General features: G+C 42.5%; 1 protein-coding gene across 1 annotated transcript in view; it reads left to right on the top strand.

Annotated features, from left to right (window-relative positions):
* Positions 1-13,266, top strand: part of LOC309571226 (tumor protein D52-like) — a gene marked incomplete at its 5' end in the record, with an annotated part of 126,920 nt that overhangs the window by 39,870 nt on the left and 73,784 nt on the right. The gene's annotated exons all lie outside the window — the stretch shown is intronic.

Genomic DNA, 13,266 nt, shown 5'->3' with positions numbered 1-13,266 from the left:
GCTCCTAAATCCTAATGTTGTTTCCCTTGCAGGCTGAACCCTGAAAACATCTGCTACCCTGTCTTACTCTTTTTTATGTATTTAAGGCCTGTACCTCAAGCAACACCCCTGTTCCTGACTCCAGAAGTCTGTTTTGAGAGGTACACAGTGTCATCAGTCAGCATAGCTCTCTTAAAAGATCTGCCCTCCTACACCTTGTTTTGTCTGCTGTATTCCTCAAATTTCTTGTGTTTCGTGTGTTTCTGCCACATGGTTAGAACGTTTTATCACCATGCTTTGAACTGGAAACAAGTTTTGCTACATTTGTGTGAAATCCATGAAACTTCAACTGCAGACACAGGTGTCTGGAGGGAAAAAAGTTGGCTCCTGACAACCTTGCTAGCATGTCAGATATAGAATGTATGCTTAATTACATGTGAGAAGCTTAATAAAAATCTGTATGTGAGGAATTTATTGTCCTGTGAACACGGAGGATAATGTAAACAAGTAAGGAAATTTTATTTCTAATTGAAACAGTCCTTTAAGTTTGGTTCAAAGCAGTGCTGATACAAACCACAGTACGGGGGGGAATAATCTACATGGCTGAGCTTGGCATTTCCAGAGAAGACTGAGCCTAGGTTGCCTTCTAGTGGCCTACATAAAATTACAAAATCACAGAATTGTTAGGGTTATAAGGGACCTCTGGAGTTCATCTAGTCCAAACTCCCTGCTGAGGCAGGGTCACCTCTGGAACAGGTTACACAGGAAGGTGTCCAGGTGGGTTTTGAATGTCTCCAGAGAGTGAGAATCCACGACCTTCCTGGGCAGCCTGTTCCAATGCTCTGCCACGACATAAAATTAAACTGCTCTGGTTACAGCGTGAAGTTCAGAAAATGGGTTGACATGTTCCTTCAGCCCCTTGCCAGCTCCGCCTTAACAAAGGAACAGAGAACTGAATGGTATAGAGAGAATGTAGCTCTTCCTCTTCTGGGTCAGTACCGCGTAGGACAGGTTCTTCTGGAACATGATCCTTACTGGATGGGGCTTTTATTTATTTATCTAACTGACAAAGAGAAAGGCCATCTAGTCCAGAGCTGAGCTTTCTGTATTCTGAAGGAAGGCTTTTAATTTTTTTAAGGCCACATGGCAGTCCTTTTATTATAACACATTATTACACTCCCAGGAGCTTCTGCTGCATCTTCCTCTGCCCACATCTTCCTTTCCTCAAGTGCAGGTGGCCTTGGGGCTGCTGTGACCACTGAAGCTTTGCTTTCAGGGCTACTGTGGTAATCACAGAATCAATTAGGCTGGAAAGTACCTCTGAGACCAGAGAGTCCAACCTATGACCAAACAGCATCTTGTCACCTAGACCATGCCACTAAGTGGAGCACAAAAGGGAATGGCAGAAGGTTGTGTCAGGGGACGTTCAGGTTGGGTATTACAAGATTTTTCATGCAGTGTTTGGGCACTGTAACAGGCTCCCCAGGGCCATGGCCACAGCACCAAACCTGATGGAGTTCACGAAGCGTTTGAGCAATGCTCTCGGGCACATGGTGTGATTCTTGGGGTGTCCTGTGCAGGACCAGGGCTTGAACTCGATGATCCTTGTGGGTCCTGTCCAACTCAGGTTATTCTATGAAGTGCCACGTCCAGTCCTTCCTTAAACACCTCCAGGGAGGGTGACTCCACCCCCTCCCTGCGCAGCACACTGCAATGTGTAATTACCTCTGCCGTGAAGAAATTCCCCCAGATTGCGACCCACCGTTCCCTGGCGCAGCTCCCGCTCTGTCCCCCTCATGCAGTCGCTGTCGCCTGGGGGCGGTGCGGCGCCCGCCGTCCCTCACTCAAGATGGCGCCGTCCGCCTCAGCGCGTTGCGCCTGCGCCCGGGGTGGAGGTACCGCCCCCGGGCAGCGATGGCGGCGGCGCTGTGGGGCCGGGCATGGCGGGTGGCGGTGCCCGTGGTCCGCAGGGGCAGCGGGGCCGCGCCAGGGGCCACCGAGACTTCCCCGCAGCGAACGGAGCAGCGCCCGAGCAGCGGCACCGCGGGCTCTGGCTCCCGGCAGGTGAGGGCGCGAGGGGATCGAGCCGACGCAGCGTCCTCTACTCGGCTCTAGTGAGGCCACATCTGGAATGCTGTGTCCCGTTCTGGTCTCTTCGGTACAAAAGAGACGAGAAGCTTCTGGAGAGGGACCAGCGGAAGGCTAGAAAGATGATGAGAGGTCTGGAGCATCTTTTTTACGAGGGGAGACTGCGGGAGCTGGGCCTGTTAAGTCTGGTCAAGACAGGACTGAGAGGGGATCTCATCAATATATATAAATACCTTAAAGGCAGGTGTGGAGAGGATGGTGCCAGAGTGTTTTCAGTGGTGCCCAGCGACAGAATGCAGAGCAGTGGCCATAAACTAAAGTACAAGAAGTTCCACCTCAACATGAGGAAGAAACTTCTTTACACTGAGGGAGGCAGAGCACTGGAACAGACTGCCCAGGGAGGTTGTGGAGTCTCTCTCTCTGGAGACATTCGAAACCCAGAAACCCACCTGGACACATTCCTGTGTCATCTGCTCTAGATGTCCCTGCCGTGGCAGGGGGGTTGGACTGGATGATTTCCAGAGATCAACCCTAATAACTTAGTTATTCTCTCTTCTCACCACTTCACCCTGCATAATAACTAACCTACAGAAATGTGGACAGCTCATATTTCTTTTTAACATGCTCCTACAAAAATGTAATGTAGAAAGCGTGCAAGCAGTTTTGGTTGTGTAGAATGCAAGGTACTGCTGCATGGGTAAAGCTGTATTCTGGCTTTTACAGGCTGGCAGGGAGGATGTGGAAAATTTCTTAAGGATTTTATTGGGTCTGATCAAAGACCTGTTAAACCAGTATTCCAGAGGAAATATAAAGGCTTTTATGAGTGAAACACCTGTAGAATTGTACATGTGTGAAGCCAGCAAAAGAAACAGCAGTACAAGGGTTGAAAGCATGCTGCATATTAATGTGAAAAACCACAGTTCACTGTGAAGCTGTCCTTGGCAGTAAAATCAGGATGGTGTGCTTGGCAAGGCCTGCACTCTGATAAGCTGCAGCGCAAGTGATTCATCAAGAGCAGACCCTGCTCCTGTAGTGCACAAGGAGGGTTACAGAATTGTATCCCGTATCTTATGTGCCATTTGTTCTCCTGTTACTCCACCATGAATCAGTCATGGAGAGAGAGAGGTGGTGAGCAGCAGTCTGCTATTTATTGAGGCTGCACTAAGTAGAATTCTGAAGCAAAGGACCACCTTGTCAACAACTGTTGACTCCTGAAGGGTGTAAAAGATTTGTCCAAAACCTAGTTCACCATTGTCAAACAGGAATAATGTCAGAGGTGTGGTGAGGCCTTGATAGCTGGCAGCCTTCATTCCCGGTGTTGTACACAAATGGTTTTTCCCCAGATGCTTGTTGGGAATCCGGGGGTATGGGAATGTGAGTGGATGGAACTTGGGAAAGAGTGAGTAGTAAAATAAAGGTAGAGACTTTGTGAATAACCATCACTTTCTTTAGCAGTGCATTGAGTTTTGTCATGCTGATTTTCCCCACAGATTGTGACAGTGCCCATTAGCAGACATGTAGGGAAACAAGAAAAAGCTCTGTGTGTGTACTAACATATTCCAGAATATCTCCTCCAAGCTGAAAAACCCTGACCTCTGATTATTCCTCAGGTGGAAGTGATTCCATGCTGGTCTTTATCCTTGACACTCTTCTTTTTGTAACTTTTTCAGTTCTGTTTGACCACACCTGAGGCTGGGATTACTTGAAGTGCGCTCAGTAGGACATGGACATTAAAGCTGTGAATTATTATGGCGGGACTGGTCTGGTACTGGAGGTGTAGAACTGGAAATGCCTGTCACTGAATCAAAGACCTAATATCCCAAATTACTGCATAATCTACAACATTCTGTTTTCCATTGGAAGTCCACACTAGCAAGGCTGGCTGTGCAAAGATTAAAGGTTTGCCTAACCATCCAAGGGGATGTCTGCAGAAGAGTTTGGGAGCAGAGTGACTTGATGTAGTTGTAGGAGATACTGAATGCTACTTTGGGGCTTTTGGGGGGTTAAGTTTTCCCCCCTTTTTGTTTTTCTGTTGGAGTGAGTAGCTGGAAACATTTTCTATCTACATACTCTCTTTTTATCTGTAAATGAATTGTCATCAAGCCTTTAAAGCTTCTTAAATAACTCAAATGTTACATTGTATTGACATCATTTTTAAGTGAAACTGTATACACAAATATAAATAATGCGTTACTAGAAGTCAAACTAGGGTTTTAAAATGAGTATCTGGACCACAACTCTGAATTTCTCTACACTTTGCTTTACTTTTTCACTTGAACCAGAGGAAGGAAAGTAGCTTGCTTTGCAGTTCCTAGTGATGTTCAAAGCATAACAATGAGATGAAGATTATCATGAGTCTACTTCATGCTGTTCGTAGCCCAGGTAGTGCTCACTGAGTCTTGAGTGTGATTAGTGTTTATTCACTGATTGCTTTTTGAAGAGTCTACAGACGAAGGAGTGGATTTTGGTGAGAATGAGTTAGCAGTGGAAGGTGGCATGAAACAAGAGGGAAATGAAAGGGATCTGACTGCAGTGAAATCTGTTCATTTTGTGTAGTTTTCTTGAAATTATTATCACTGCTTTTAGCTAATATTTGATTGCTAGAAAGTGTGTTATTTGGTAAATAAACTTTCCACAGCTGGGAGCAACCCTGATGCTGCTCTGGTAAAGCTGGGTAATACTTGTGGGAGGATGCACTGGATGCTGATGGAAAAACCCAAAGATTTAGAAGATCTTTTGATAAGATCCTTCTAAGTGGAGCAACATGCTTCCCTCAGGAGGGGGTGTGGTGTCTCTAGCTGCAGTCCCTTTCTGGGGCACCCAGCAACTGCAGGATCTGCTCCTTGAAGCAGGAGGAATGTGGTCTTGCTCATCCCTTATCTGAGCTACATAATCAGAGGAAAACTCGTGTTCCTTATCTTAGCTCACAAGTGCTGCCTGTCTTTTGCTATGCTTCGTCCTGTAAGAGCCAGAGGTGTTTGAATTCTTTGTGTTTCTCTTTCTTTTGGGAAGAGGCTTGATAATGTTCCTGTATGGGTTTCTTATGTCAGCTGTTCCTTCATTTTTGAAACTGTATGAACTGGCTGATATTTGGTTGGCAGTGGCTTAGTTTAGGCAAATATAAGTAAACTTGATAAATTGGTATGTTGATACGTGTTTGTCTTCAGATGATTCAAAAAGCGTGATGATATTTTTCCTAGGTAGCTCTTTAAGTTTTTTTGCAGCAATGTGTGCTGCTGACCTTACCTCAGAGTTGCCTGGTGGTGTCTCTGCTGTGCTGGTAATTTTTTAAGGGTTTGAGTTTGTGTTTTGGCTTTCACCTTTGGTTTACAGTTCTGTTGTTACTGTTTTGTAAATAGGGAAACTTACAGACAAGGCACTTAAATGTTGATTAAAATTGTTTAAAAGGTAGCAATTTGGTAAGCCAAATATCCTGATAGACCCACATGATATTTGTGTACAGCAGGCAACTCCCTTCTTACTGCATTTTCCTTCTTCATTTTTATATTTAAGTTTTGCATTATAAAAAGTTTAAAGTTTAAAGTTCTTTTTTTCTCTATGGAATTGCTTAACAAAATCTTTTAGAAGGACACCAAATGCTTTATGTGTTACCTTCATTAATGGATTAAAGCTGCTTGCCTAGTAAAATAGGAAACCTTGTCTTTAGGAAGCAGGTGATTTATGATACAGATAGATAAATGGTTTTTGAGCTGTGTTATTAGCTCAGTTACCAAAGTTCGAAGAAAATGTAAGAATAAAGTAACTAATTAAGAATAAGTGCACATTTTTTCTTCACTGTGAACTAAGTAGTCTAAAAATGTTTAAAATATGAGTGGTGAAGTTTGTCAAATGTCCTTTTAGGTAGAAATGGGCTATCATTATGTGAGCTTTGCAGCTAGTCTGCTATATGTGTCACAGTGTCATGAGCTGCTCTGTTGGGACTTTTTTTATGAGAGAGCAGCAGGGTACAACCATCAGGTGCGTGTCAGGGACTGGTTAGTCGAGCAGAAAGTTGTCCTTGCTCAGAAGGAGGGATCTGCAGCCCCTGGCTCGGCCAGCCTGCTGAGCCCAGCCGGGCAGGGATGCTGCGCCGGGGGCTGGGTGAACATCCCCGCCCGGCACAGCAGAGGGCACCGCTTGTTTCCAGATGTGGCACGAAAAGCGGCACATCTGGGGAAGTTCCTATTTAATTCCGTGAATACTGTGTTTGAAGGGAAGGCATTTATCAAGAAGAAACGCAACTGATATTGTCTGTAGTTCAGATAGAAGGGATTGGATTGCTATCAGTACATTATAATAACTAATTTCTGAAAGAGATTATTAATTATTCTTCCACACACATACATATTTTTAAATTAATTTAGCCACAGATTCTTTGCTGAAAGGATTTGTAAGTTTGAGAAGGGCATCTGTGTATTTAAATGTCTTGTCACTATGTAAAAAATAAAATACCAGTTTTCATTAAAAAAGAAAACAAAAATACTTAAATAGCTCATATAAAGAACTGTTTTATCTGTTTATGTTTTAGGGAAGAAATTAAAAACTAAAACACAAAAGTGACAATTTTAAAGGAATGTATTACGTTTCTGTCAGCTATACAGGTATCTTTATAAAGAATGTGTAGTTGTCTTGCTTGTGCAGTGTCTGGGCATTCTCAGGTTAAAATAATATGTGACACTGGATGTTTTGAAATCATATAGTAAGAAACATTCCGAATTATTTTCAGCTAATAATTGATGGGAAATATTTCTCTCAATCTCTCTTCTCACCTAAGTTAGCATTTAGAAGATAATTTTCCTGAAGTTGCAGTCATTTGAGAGCAAAAATGCTGATTAATATTTAGTACAATTTTCACTTGTAATTTTCATAGTGTAATATTTCTTAGGACACCTGTAATTTTTGTGTGGCTGGAATGCTTTGCTAGTGCTAATAAATAACAAATAACATTCTTGGTTTGATTACAAATATAACAACCTTTAATAAAACCCATATGCCAGGCACAGAGGTTACTCTTTTAGGTGGATTATCTTCTGAACAGCATTCAGGTGCTGGAAACTGCTGACTGACTGAGAGAGGGACTGGGCAGTTGTGGGGTTTGCGGGATCTGGAATGAGTAGTCTTTACCTGGAAGTTTCTCTTGATTGCTTTGCCATATTGTAATTCTGCATTTGAGAAACTTGGGTTATGTTTGCTCATGCTATGCTGTGAACACGTCCTGGTGCTTTCAGGTTCGTGCTAAATAAGGACTGTGTCCCAGCCTTCTCAGCATCCTCTCAGGGATCTGCTCGAAATGCTCGTTTGTATTAAAGTAGGAATGAGCCTGTTTGTCCTTCTTTTGACCTCTGTGAAGGAGCAGTTCTGCCCTGTGAATGCTCTGGCTGACGCACCAAAACTTGTCTGTTCTGACTTGGGTTTGTCCCAGCTGTAGGCACAGCTGGGTCTGTCAGATGACCTGACCTGCTTTGCATGTGACAGAAGTGCTTGCATGACAGGATTAGTAAAACTCACATGGTGTCGGAGCAACACTCTCTGAAATGGAGTAGACAAGACTTCTGATGTTGGACAGCAGAGGAATGATGCATGCTGCCCCTTTGGAGGACTTAATTGTAGTACAGTAACACTGTCAATGCTGCCTATCACAAAGGTATACTTGGGGACACAAATTCATGTGGGAAGGCCCTGGGCCCTCTGTCCTTGGTTGACTTGAGGAAGATGAAGATCACATCTCTGGAGCAGTTGTTTCCTGGAACTCACTCCAGATAGCTCTGGGTTGGCAAGTGGTTGCTTTGGCATTGCTGGAGGTCCATGAGTGGTAGGAATATGCCTTTGATGACTGGCTGTCAGAGTGAAATCCCCAAAATTAAACTGTGTTGGTATTGCCAGTATTATGGAGAAAAGAAAGTGCATGTCAGCTGTCTAGGCTTGACTGAGATATCTGGAAGAAGGTGCATGTAACCATAATGTAACAGTTAAATAGGAATTGAAATCCTTTCTAGTGGTTACTGTTATCAACAGGATAATTACAGCTGGTGTTGCTGTGGGAGATCCCAGTTATTCTCCTATTATGACTATTGAAACAGCATTCTGTCCCCTAGGAACCTGGAAAAAAAAAGTGCCTGGAAGAGCAGAGTAGTGATAAATAGAGAAAATGTTGGGCTGAAGCTGTGACAGTGCAGTTGTGTGGGATTGCCGGTGTCCCATTCCAGCATGGTAGCTTAAAATGCAGGGACACACATGTAATTGTTCAGAGAAGCGATGCAGAGTTCTGTCTAAGCAGTCAAGCTGCACAGGCAGGTACTGGGTTCAAAACACCACGGGCTGTTCTTAGGACTGTGTGTGCCCATCTGGTTAGATTTTCTTTTTGACATAATCCATGCAGTAGGTTCACCTACTTTCTGTGATTTAGATGCTAATGTTCTATTTGCGTGCTAGAAAGTTATCCTTGAAAGGAACTTCATGTTTTAAATTCTATATAGAAGTTACTTAATTTCAAGAAAAATAAGCAGCTTTATTGTGACCAAATTCTGTGCTATTTTGTGTTGTGAAATGAAGTCTTAGCTCAGCGTTGTTCAGTAAATGATCCACTTGCCTAGTCAACAGCGTATTTTCAAAGCTGCATTTGAAATCCTTTATGAAAGTCTTGTTTTGCAGTTTCTTTGCTGTGTATCCAGTCAAAAGGAGAAGGTAAATGAAAAACCTTCCTTTTACTACAAACACAAAGAAGCTGGTATTGAGTCAACCAGTGCAGCAGATTGTACATTTGTAAGAGTTGTTGGGTAAGCCTTGGTGGTTTGGGTAGCATTACAGTGTGTTAGCAATATGACTTTCTGGTTTTAAATGGGCAGCTGATTGATGAAGAAGTTTCAAAAAAGGATCCAGAAGCAACAGATGATTAATTTTCATGATACAGCTGTGCTGACCTGCTCCTTCCCAGACGTACTCTAATGTTTTATGCTATTCCTCCTAAGCACATGCTCAGTTACATAGAGTCACAGGAAAAAAAAGTATGTTTTTAAATTTTAGTCACGCGTGTCACTGTATATAATACCAAAACACCCAGACTCAAATGCAATAGTGTAAACCTTTGACTCTTCTGATAATGGGCAGGGATAGCCATAATTGTCTAAAAAAAGCACCTTAATTTGCATTTACTCTGATAGCACAGTATTTGTTGTAGGACATATGAGATTAGTCTGTTAATTGAAAAAATTGACATTTGTTTTGTGAACAGTACTGCTACACTTGAGTTAGCAACATGAAATAAGGCATTGGTAACTTACATATGTTTACAAAATATTTTGAATAATTAATGCTCTTTCATGAGTTGAAGAACAGTTTGTATACTGCATCTCGATGATAAGGTTAAGAAATACCCATCTTCAAACAGAAAAAAGCTGCAAATGGCTTTTTCAATGGAGATTTCTAGACAACAAAGAAGTTTTGATACTAAAAGTACAGTTCAGGAAAACCTGTTGAATATTAGGCATACAAATCCTATTCCTGTGATATTTTTTCTCTTTTGAGATCTACATGATCCTACTTGTAAAGTGTAATTATGAGAGACAAAGATAGTTTTCACCATGGTATTTTACTGGTTTAGTACTACATGTATTTGGTTAATTGTTATTTGCATCTCTTTTAAAAATGTACTTAGTTCACAATATTACATTGTTCATTATTGTGAGGGCAATGTATATACAAATACATACATTCAAACATATCATGTTCTCTGCACAGCTGAGATATTTTTAATTAGAAGTTGTTCTGTATGCAAAAATTAAACTAGGTTTGGAATATGCTATATTCATCAGTCAACGTTGCAGTTGATGCCTTAAGAGGCCTCCTAGAAACAGAGACTAGACAGGAGTAAGGGAATAAGGTAGGTATTTATTGGAAAGGCCTCCAAAGGTACCCCCTGGGGAGCCAGAGGCTACTGCCAAGATGGACCCCAAGATGGACAACAGGTCACAAGTTCTTCGCACTTTTATAAGTTTGGCTCATTTGCATATCAGGGTTAATTCTCCAATTAAAGCTTCAGTTTAATGATGGAATCCCCCTCCACTTGCCCCCTTTAGAGGCCTTTTGGTTTATACTTTTTGGGCCTAGGATGGTCTGGGTGTCCTTGAAGAGCAGGCCCAGAGAGGCTTTGTTATGTCTACCTAGCACAAGTGAGCAGAAATTAACAGGCTACAAGAAACTTCAGAGTTACACACTACGCAGTACAGAATTTGAAAAATATAAAAGTTAAAACCTAAGGCATCACAGTGAGTACCAAAATATGGACCTTGATGGAAGGTTGTTAGTGAACATAAATTTATATCGAATAGTGTGTTGAAACTTTGGTTGTTTTAAAAATTGAAGTGTAATCCTTTCCTAATCTGCAATCAAAATACAATTTTAAACACTTTTAAAAAAAGTATAATTTCACTATGGGAAGTTGGCTTAACATTTGTGTCTGTAGCCAAGCAAAATCTTCCAATGCTCTTTGCCAAGTATGACAACCTTTATAACTTCCTATAACTGTGTTTGCTTCCCTGTGGACAATATGAATAACCCTGTCCTTGGTAAAACTGATGTTTAGTCCTCTCCATATTTCTTCTTTTTAGGATGAGAAAGATTGGTAAACAAGAACTGTACTTTGGACAAGTTGGAAAATGAAGATACTCTTCAGTGAAAATAATTTATTTGTGCATTACATGAATTTCAAAATACCCCTGTAGATACTTTTGTGCAGTAGCCTCTCTCTTAATTAGTTACAGTTCTTCCTATGTGAAGTCAGTAAAGCAGTACAGTTCTTACATTTCTTCTTTAGGAGTTATGTGCCAGAAGGTTTTATGGCTTGCATGGTATTTGTATTGTTGAAAGTATAACACGTACTTATGTAACTGAAGCTTAAACTATTGATCTTTAGGCTGGAGGTGATCACAGGGGCCATCTAGACTGACTTTGACTGACATAAGGCACTGAATTTCAGCTAGAGACTTTTGCATTTACCTCAGCAAGTGTATTTCAGATAAATTTGTGGACTTAAAAATTGATAAATACCCTTTGCTCTCTTGTGAGATCCTGCCTGGAGTACTCCATCAGTTATGGGGTCTGCACTATATGAAAGATGGAGCAAGTCCGGAGGAGGCCAGAAAAATGATCGCAGGGCTGAAGCACCTCTCCTGTAAAGAAGACAGGCTGAGAGAATTGGGGTTGTTCAGCCTGGAGAAGAGAAGGCTCTGGGAAGACCTTACTGTGTATTTTCAACATAAAGTAAAAGGTCTCTCTCAATCTTTATTAGTAGGGCCTGTAGTGATGGGACAAGGGGCAATGGTTTTAAGCTGGAAGAGGGTGGATCTTGGCTGGACAAAAGAAAGAGTGGTGAGGGTGGTGAGGCACTGGAATAGGAAGGTGTGGATGCCCCATCCCTGGAAGTGTTCAAGGCCAGGTTGGATGGGGCTCTGAGCTGGTGCAGTGGCAGATGTCCCTGCCCATGGCAGAGGCTGTTAGGACTGGGTACCTTTAAGGTCCCTTCCAGCCCAAACCATTCTGTGAGAAAAGTGTCAACTGTAATATGTGTGTGTAAGAAAGCAACATCAGAGTTTATTTCCAGTGTTACTTTTGGTGTTTTTAGCCTTATGAGGGCAGTTGGATGTCCAGTTAATGTAACTATCTAAATGGGATTTCCTAGAGGCTTTTTATTAGTGTTATTGTTGTTTATTTAGGACAAAATTGATAACTAAAGTAGGATAGTCTTCATATTCCAGTGCTTATAGCTTAGCTGATTTCAAATGGAGTGGCAAGAGCAGCTCTAAGTTCACTGTTTTACAACTAAGATTTAAAATACTGTCAGATTGTTTTGTCCAAGCTGCAAAGAAGGCTTATGGAGTAGATCATGCTGTCTGAGATGCTCCACAGGGGAGAAGGTGCTCTTCCCCAGAGAGTTCAGTTCAGCATGCTTATAGGTATGCTGGGACTGGTTTGCTGGCATGGGCAGAGTCCAGTAGGATGAAGTTTAGTAAGTCCAAGTGCCGAGTCTTGCATTTTGGCCACCATAACCCCCGGCAACATTACAGGCTGGGGGTGGTGTGGCTGGATGGTGCTCATGTAGAAAGGGACCTGGGGGTACTGGTCGACAGCCGACTGTAGATGACCCAGCAGTGTGCCCTGGTGGCCAAGAAGGCCAACGGCATCCTGGCCTGTATCAAAAACAGTGTGGCCAGCCGGACCAGGGAAGTCATTCTTCCCTTGTTCTCGGCACTGGTGAGGCCACACCTGGAGTACTGTGTCCAGTTCTGGGCCCCTCAGTTCAGGAATGAGGTTGAGACGCTTGAGCGTGTCCAGAGGAGGGCAACAAGGCTGGTGAGGGGCCTGGAACACAAGCCCTATGAGGAATGACTGAGGGAGCTGGAGCTGTTGTGAGAAAAGGAGACTCAGAGGTGACCTTATCACACTCTACAACTTCCTGAAAGGTCGTTGTGGTCAGCTGGGGGTGGGTCTCTTTCTCCAGGCAGCAAGTGACAGAACGAGAGGACACAGTCTTAAGCTGCGCCAAGGGATATATAGGTTGGATATTAGGAAAAATTTTTCGCGGAAAGAGTGGTGAAGTACTGAATTGTCTGCCCGGGGAGGTGATGGAATCACTATCCCTTGAAGTGTTTAAAAAAAGATTGGATGTGGCATTTGGTGCTATGGTTTAGTTGAGGTGTTAGGGCATGAGTTGGACTTGATGATCTTAGAGGTCTCTTCTAACCTGGTGATTCTGTGATTCTGTGTGACTTTGAGAATTCCAGCACACTGTATGTAGCAGGCACTGTGAGATTTTACCTTCAAGTTCGCAGGGAGAGTGGTGCCTATACTCCTTAAAGCCTAACCCTGAAGTATTAACAATAACAAGGACTCAGGGCTTTCATGAGGAGGTTTGTACAAAATACTATTAGGCTTTGACAGTAAAATCCAAAATCCACCAAAAATCTTAAGATTTGGAGTGAAGTTGGAATGATGCTTTGCCAAAACACTTAGTTACTGCTTCTCATCAAGGGATGTTAAATGCTTCATTTCATCTTCTTACTTCCAACTTTTTTGGCTGAAGAGTTTTGTTTGGTTTGCTTTTTAAAATAAAACCATATTTCTTTGCTGTGCTGAGGAGAATGTATGGATGTTCCTCTTTTGATTGAAACAGCAGAAGTTTGCTTTGCTTTCTGGTGGTTCTTT

This window comes from Coloeus monedula (genome assembly GCF_965178545.1).
Source record: "Coloeus monedula genome assembly, chromosome: 1".
NCBI classification, from domain to species: Eukaryota; Metazoa; Chordata; class Aves; order Passeriformes; family Corvidae; genus Coloeus; species Coloeus monedula.
The sequence above is the reverse complement of the archived record's forward strand: the minus strand, read 5'-3'. Positions and strand labels throughout refer to the sequence as shown.